At 36.0% G+C, this 7,447-nt stretch overlaps 1 pseudogene; it reads right to left on the bottom strand.

The window, feature by feature from the left end:
- Positions 1 to 256: 256 nt before the first annotated feature.
- Positions 257 to 6,249, bottom strand: LOC104218824 (alanine aminotransferase 1, mitochondrial-like; annotated as a pseudogene).
- Between the last annotated feature and the right edge of the window lie 1,198 nt (positions 6,250 to 7,447).

Genomic DNA, 7,447 nt, shown 5'->3' with positions numbered 1-7,447 from the left:
CGATTGTTCAAAGGTGCAGCCTAACAATAAACTAAAAATAAAATAAAATTATGTATCATGATAACACTTTACACATATTAATCAATTTAAATTAGCATTTATTAGAAACCCCATTTGATATACCCTTATCTACAAGTTTCTTTTCTAATACATGCCTTATTTAACATCTTTCACAACATCTCCTGATTTTTTAATTGATCCATTTCTGTAAGCTTGACCACACCATTAATCTAATCAGCGTGTGAGGTTTTCTTATTCAAACCCATAGAAATTTCTGAAGGTTTGTAAGCCTTAAGTTCCCATTTGCATTTTCTTTATTCCCTTTAGTAGATATGCCTTCCAATACTTGCAACTGAGACACACAAAGATGCATTATTTGTTATAGCCTGCAAATAATATGAAATTGTTTATCTCCATTTCAGCTTCCAATATATATTATGAGATGAGAATCCTTTTCCCCCACAACTTCGTAAGATGCAGACAAACGAAAGAAAGACCACCAACAAGAGAGGGATGGATGGAGGTAGTACGATGTACCTTTTGATACAGATTGAAAAGAAACTAAAGAGATGTCTTTTTCTCCAAATCTCATAGACCGAGCAATTTTCTTAAATGAGTGGAACTGCTTCTCAGGCACTTAAACATTTTTCTGATACATCTGCATGAGTTCCACAAAATATGAGAGGCTTACAATTTGAGAATTAGCTACACAATACTCAGGAATGAAAAAATTGTTACCCCCCTCAAACAAGTGCAGAATCGCTGGTAAATTCCAATATAAGTAAAAAAAATTCCATAATCAAGCAAAGAAGCATCTAGAGGGAAATAAACTCACTTCGTCCGCTAAAAGAATGAGACCTTCTTTCTTGCAGAATTCCACAATAGCTCGTTGGTTGGTGTCAGCAAGAACATAATGGATACATAGAAGCTATTCATGCTATATGTAAACATTCTGAAGTTTTATTAGGAAAGGGAAGGCCAGAATTCTCCACCACAGTAGGTTCTTCCTAAATGATTAAAATCAATGATGAGATTCCAAAATCTAATAAACCATTAACTGCCTCGTTGGGTTGCCTGGATTAATCAAAACCAAAGACCTAATTTTAATACCCTTGGATTTTGCAATTTTCAACTGATTCTCAAGCTCTGAGATCCCCCAGCCCCATCATATTTCTTCATCAGGATAATAGGGAACCTAAAATACCAGATAAAAGCATGCATAAGAGGCTCACGTGTCACCTTTAATAAACGTTTATAATAATCTCTTCCAGAAGTAGGTTAATCTAGCCTATTAAGGCCAACTATACAACTAGCACTGGTCAACTTTAAATTGAAGCAAATGCACGTACGAGAGTGTCGCCATGGAGGGAAATTGAAGCGGAATAAAGTGGATATTGGGGGATGGGACAGAGAGTTCTATCATTCTATGAACGACTGCTTCATCATGTGAACCTGAATAGAGGATGAAGAACCAATATTATCGACACCAGAATCAATTGTATCACGTAATCCTTTGACACCCTAAAGTTTAGCAAAAATAAAAATAAGTTCTAGTAGTATACTGGCTGCAAATCTAGGACATTACAATAGAAGATATTGTCACCTGACTATGGTTGTATACACATGTCGCTCTGCCAGGAATTTGGTCGAGGATCTAGAAAGCTTGTTCTATTAAATCCGCACTACAAAGTAAGGAGAGAATGAAATACATCAAATAACATTTTCTCGTAGTTTCTGATTGGTTCTATTAGACGCAGTTCAGAAATCACCTTTTCCTTATCACAGGTAGCAGGACAAATGCTATTTAGACCACAAAATCCTGTAGAACATGGCTGAAGTTGATTCAAATTATTCACCATACTCCTTTACATTGGTGACCGATGTTCCAATAAATGTCCAGGCAAAAGGTTTTTGCTTCTAGTTGGGTGTAAAGTCATAATCAATACCATTGTATGTAGGAAAAGGAAAAGGTCAAAGAAAGAACCTATCAACTAAAACATACAAGCTTTTGAATAATAAAAAGTGAGTCACTATAATTCAATAATAACATTACATTGCACTGATTTCACAGAATAAGGAAAAAGTAAGAGTTTGATTATAGCCACTTGCAATGTTTTTTAAAATATCGGATAATATGTATACAATTTGAAGCTAAAACTGAAACAATACCCACAAGCGGTAGGTGCAAATAAAACAGACTCATCAATTATCTCAAAATGTTCACGATCAAATATATTACCACGGAGCTTCTCAATCATCACAACATTCCATATTCTATTGATCTTTTAGCTTAAAGTAATACATTTCACTTTTTTTCAGGCCTCAAAAACATTACTTGATGTGTCAAGATGACATGAAATAGCATCAAGTCACCACTCTCATAGTTCACTTCTGCTAACTTGCATCAATTACAATAACAATCACATTACTTGGTTTTATAAGTTGGACTTTGACTTCAAAACACTAAAAAAGAATAATATCATTAATATTCGGATGCAAATTATTTACTATACAATAGCAAGGACAAAAGCTTCCATCAGTAGCAGGAGATTTAACTGTGACATGTTTAAAAAATACAGGGGAAAACATTTGGTTTATAAAAATTAGACATGTTAATTCCACTTCTTCAGACATCTCTAGAAACTAAGGCACATGAATAATTTCATTGTGCTACAAGGTGCAAGGAGGTTAATAGACAAACTTTATACCTGAACAGACCTTGTGTTACACTTTTGTCCAAAATAACTGAATGGTCACATAATGCAAGGACCTAAATAAAGGAGTTCACTTTAGACATTACTCGACGAGACAAGTAACATAATCTAGAATCAAACAATTTATTCCTACCTCCGTAAAGAAAGTAATAGGTTGCTGACCCAAAGATTGAGGATTTCCAATATTACATTATGAGATCTGCATGAATTAGAGGAATGAAAGAAAATATTAAGACAACAATCACACTCCAGGTCTCCTATATTATGCTTTGATATGGGATAGAAGAAAAATTCGTTAAGATCTACAATATTAAGACACCAGAAGTATTTTAACTCACTCTACTTTGCTTTACTCGATCTGCTAAAAGATAAGAGAAGAACCCCAACTTTGCTTAAGAAATTTTAGGGAAGAAAAACGAGGAGATTCTTTTAGTGTGGGTAAAATTTGGAAGATAGGTTTTGGCGAAATATTTTAGGGCATAGTTTTTTAGCAAAATTTTAGGGGGAAATTGTAGCGGGAACATTTAGAAAATATTTTAGAGCACGCTTATATAGAGTTGCCTTTACAAATATTAACAAGCATGCTCAGAAAGCATTGCATCACATACGAATAAATGTTGCCAATAATTTATGATTTGGCAATACTTAAAAAGTGTAGCCTATAATATTAACATGAACACTTTATAGTCGTCACCTAATAAATCGTAGTTAAAAGTACTTTTCAAAGACCACCATTATAAAGTGATGTCATAGATATAGTTGGCCACGCTTTTCAAGCGTTGTCAAAAACTAATGTGGCCTTAGACCAAATTTGTTGTAGTGTATCATGCATATGCATATAAATGTCATGTAATGCATAGGTCTGTACATTCATACCATCATAAAGCCTCTGAGGGTATCCCATCATATCATCTCGGCCACTGTAGGTAAATCATGAACGTATACCAGTTGATTAGGTGGTGGTGCGTATATAACGCCGTAACTTTTTTTTCATATCCCATATAAATATAATATACATATGTACGCGTATATAACGCCATCTGATCATGTGTCAATGTACATGTATAAATGCATGAAATGCATAAGAAATAAGTTAATAAGATTTTCTCGGAATGCCATAAAAATCAATATGTCTTTCGGATTAACTTTATCAAATACGTATTTTTGTGAGACCCATGAACAGAAGATATAATAATAATTTACATGGGGAATCAAGAATATAGATACCCCTAGTATTTCTAGGAATAGAGTCATTTATGAAAGTTGCATATTTTGCTCGTTTTATTTGTATTATAGATCATGCCAAAAGAAAGAAGGGATATCCTTAATATACCTAAGCCATTTCTCTTGATAATCCCTCTGACACACGTCAATTATGATCAGATCGAAGTAGGAAAAATAGACTCAAGGAAGTCTCGTTACGGAAATGAGAAAACACATACTTTCATGCTTGGCTGCCCCTATATTTTCAAAGTTCATAAATCCTCACGCTACAACAATATTATTTAGGCCACATCTTCCATCTTTGGTGGCTAAACTTCTCAATACTTTGAAAGCACGGTGTTTGCTTCTGCATTATATACGTAACTTTTGATACTTTAGCTATCTCTAAACTAAACATGAAGATTGAGATATTCTCATTTAATGGTAAATAATTTGGGAGTTTAGGGGAAGACCTTTCCCGTCCTTGACAATCATCCTACCAACTTCTCAATCCAGTATTTTCCTACATGTTTCTAGAACCAAAAAAAATATATGCTCACTTACTCCCTGCTAGATGAAGTGTGATATTCTTTCTAAAATGGTGTATTACTCAGGCAAACAGAATTACCAGAGGCAGGGAGCAAAAATGCTTATAGTTGGAAACTTAATTAAGGACCAACTTTTAAAGGATATTCAGAAACAGACTCAAAATATTCTAAGCCATGTTTCCGAGAGTTTCTACCACTACATCGGTACATCTTGCGTAGCCTTTTGCAATTATAGAAGTATGGAAGCTCATAAAAGTATAAAACTACAAGCTTTTCATGTTAAAATGTCATATTTGCTTATACATGGAAAAAAGGAATGCGCTACGTAGTAGATGTATGCCACATTTTTAAAAAAATGCAAGAGTCACTTAGTTTATGTTATAAGGCTGCCGCGTGAAAGATTTGTTAATTTTATCCAATAATTAATTAATTAATTAAGTAATATCCCACTATTCGGTAATTAACCAATTACCCGCGTAATTATGAATCGTCTCAAATTACTTATAATACTATTTACTTTTCACACACTTTATATAACTTATTATCATGGTCATATGGTATCGTATAAAATCACTAGACACACTATTATTTCATTAAAACATTCGTGTAAAAAAATACATATATTTTCTCAACTTCTAATTTTACTAATCTCATATAAAGAGTAATAATTTTCGTACGCTTAATTCTTAAAATGGTAAAAATATAACCTTCTTTTCTTGTGATAATTTTTTTTTTATCTCTACAATAAATAAAATCTCATAAACTTTCTTATATTATGAGTATAATTTACCATCTCCGAAAATAGTAATAATGGTAACTATCGAAAATTATAATTATAAAACTTTTACTAAAATATTTTACTTAAAAGAAAATACCACACTAACATAATATCTAATAGTATTAAGGTTGTTAAACTTTTGGCGTCTTAATCCTTCAACCTCATATGGATTAATACGAATTATCCTAATATTAAAGTACGTGGCGTAACAGGTATGTAGCTCCCGCATTTTTTAGCCCAAAGGGCATTATATTGTAACAATAAGTTCCAAATTTAGTAATAAACGATGTCTTTTCCTGGTCCTCCGGGTTCATCTTAATTTGATTGTACTCAGCGTAGGCGTCGAGAAAAGTCAGGATCTCGTGACCGGCCGTGGCATCTATCATGCGATCGATGTTAGGTAGTGGAAAAGAGTCTTTGGGGCATGCTTTGTTCAAAGCCTTGTAATCTATACACATTGTAAGATTATTTTCTTTTTTAGGAACTACAACTATGTTGGCTAACCATTCGGGGTATTTTACCCCCCGAATAGATCCTATTTTAAGAAGTTTGGTTACCTCGTCCTTTATGAATGCATGCTTCACCTCGATCTGGGGCCTCCTTTTTTGCTTTACCGGTTTGAACTTGGGGTCGAGGCTTAGCCGGTGTGCAGTTATTTCTGGTTGAATCCCTGTCATATCCCAGATATACCTTTCTCTCGGTATTCGATTAGTAGGACCTTCTCCAGTTCCTCGATCGTTGACTTGGTTGCATCGGACTCTTCGGGGGCGACGAAAGTTCGAGGAGTAAGGAAATCCTCTTCTTCGTCTTTGATAACCTATTGCGCCAATTCCGTCGAGGCTGGAGGCGGTGATTGCTATTTGGCCGCTTGCTTACCTTTGGTGTTCGACTTTTCCGAGGTCGAAGGCTCTTGTATCAGTGTCACTTCATCGACTGCAAACATCTCCTTTGCAGCGTATTGCTCTCCGTAAACCATTTTCACTCCATCGTCTGTTGGGAACTTCATCATCTAATGAAGATTTGAAGGTACTGCTCTCATGTTATGTATCCATGATCTCCCGAGGAGTGCATTATACCTCATGTCACCTTTGATGACATGGAATGTTGTATCCTGTATGGTCTCGGCTACGTTTACTAGTAGGATTATCCCCCCCCCCTTGTTGTTTTGCTTGTCATGTTGAAGCCATTTAGATCAGGGATGCAGGTATAATCTGATCCTGCAAGCCAAGCTGTGCTACGACCCTCGATCTGATTATGTTTACTGAGCTACCTGGATCCACTAGAACACGTTTAACTTGAACATTATTTAAAAAAATAGAAATTACCAGGGAATCATTGTGCTGCTAAGATATGCCTTCTACTTCCTCGTCATAAAGTGATAGGATATCCTCGGGCACATAGCTCTGGGTCCGTTTTTCTTTGGTGATCGACACCTTGGTGCGTTTGAATACAGATCTTTGTGGGATATCGACACTGCCGACGATCATGTGGATTACATGTTGTGGTTCTTCTTGCTTGTTTTTTCTGCTTGCATCTCTCTCCGTAATGTGATTCTTACTCGATCACTATGAAATTCTCGAAGGTGACGCTTGTTGAACAACCGAGCTACCTCCTCCCTTAGCTGCCTGTAGTCTTCGGTTTTAGGGCCATGTGTGCCATGATGCTTACACATCAAGTTTGGGTTCCTTTGAGAAGGATAGGTTTGTATAGGCCTGGGCCACCTGTTATATTTGATCCTTCCAATAGCTGACACAATCCCTAACGCATCTACACTGAAATTATACTCTGACAGTCGAGGTGCCTTTACAGGGTCAATATGTTTATTGAACCCATTTTTACTCATGAGTCCCCGAGAACTTTGACCTCGATTGTTTCTCCAATCATTCTGAGGAGCATTACGACCTGAGCCGTTGTTTCTCCGATCGACATACGGCTAATACCGTTCTTTGTTGAATCTTGATTCCCTGTCTGTATCCCTCGGGGGCTTAGCGGCCAGCCTATTAGGACAAACTGAGCCCAAGGGGGCTCCCAACTGGTTGTCCTCGACCCTAATCTTTGATCGTAACGGGTATGTACGTCCGACCACGTCACAGCTGGATACTCGATCAGATTCTACTTTAATTGTCGAGACACAATCGAACTCATTTCATTCAAACCCTGCATAAAAGCTTGTACTACACAATCATCTGAGACCAGTGGTAATT

This window comes from Nicotiana sylvestris, chromosome 10 (genome assembly GCF_000393655.2).
Source record: "Nicotiana sylvestris chromosome 10, ASM39365v2, whole genome shotgun sequence".
NCBI lineage: Eukaryota > Viridiplantae > Streptophyta > Magnoliopsida > Solanales > Solanaceae > Nicotiana > Nicotiana sylvestris.
Note: the sequence above shows the minus strand (reverse complement) of the source record. Positions and strands in the feature narration are given on the sequence as shown.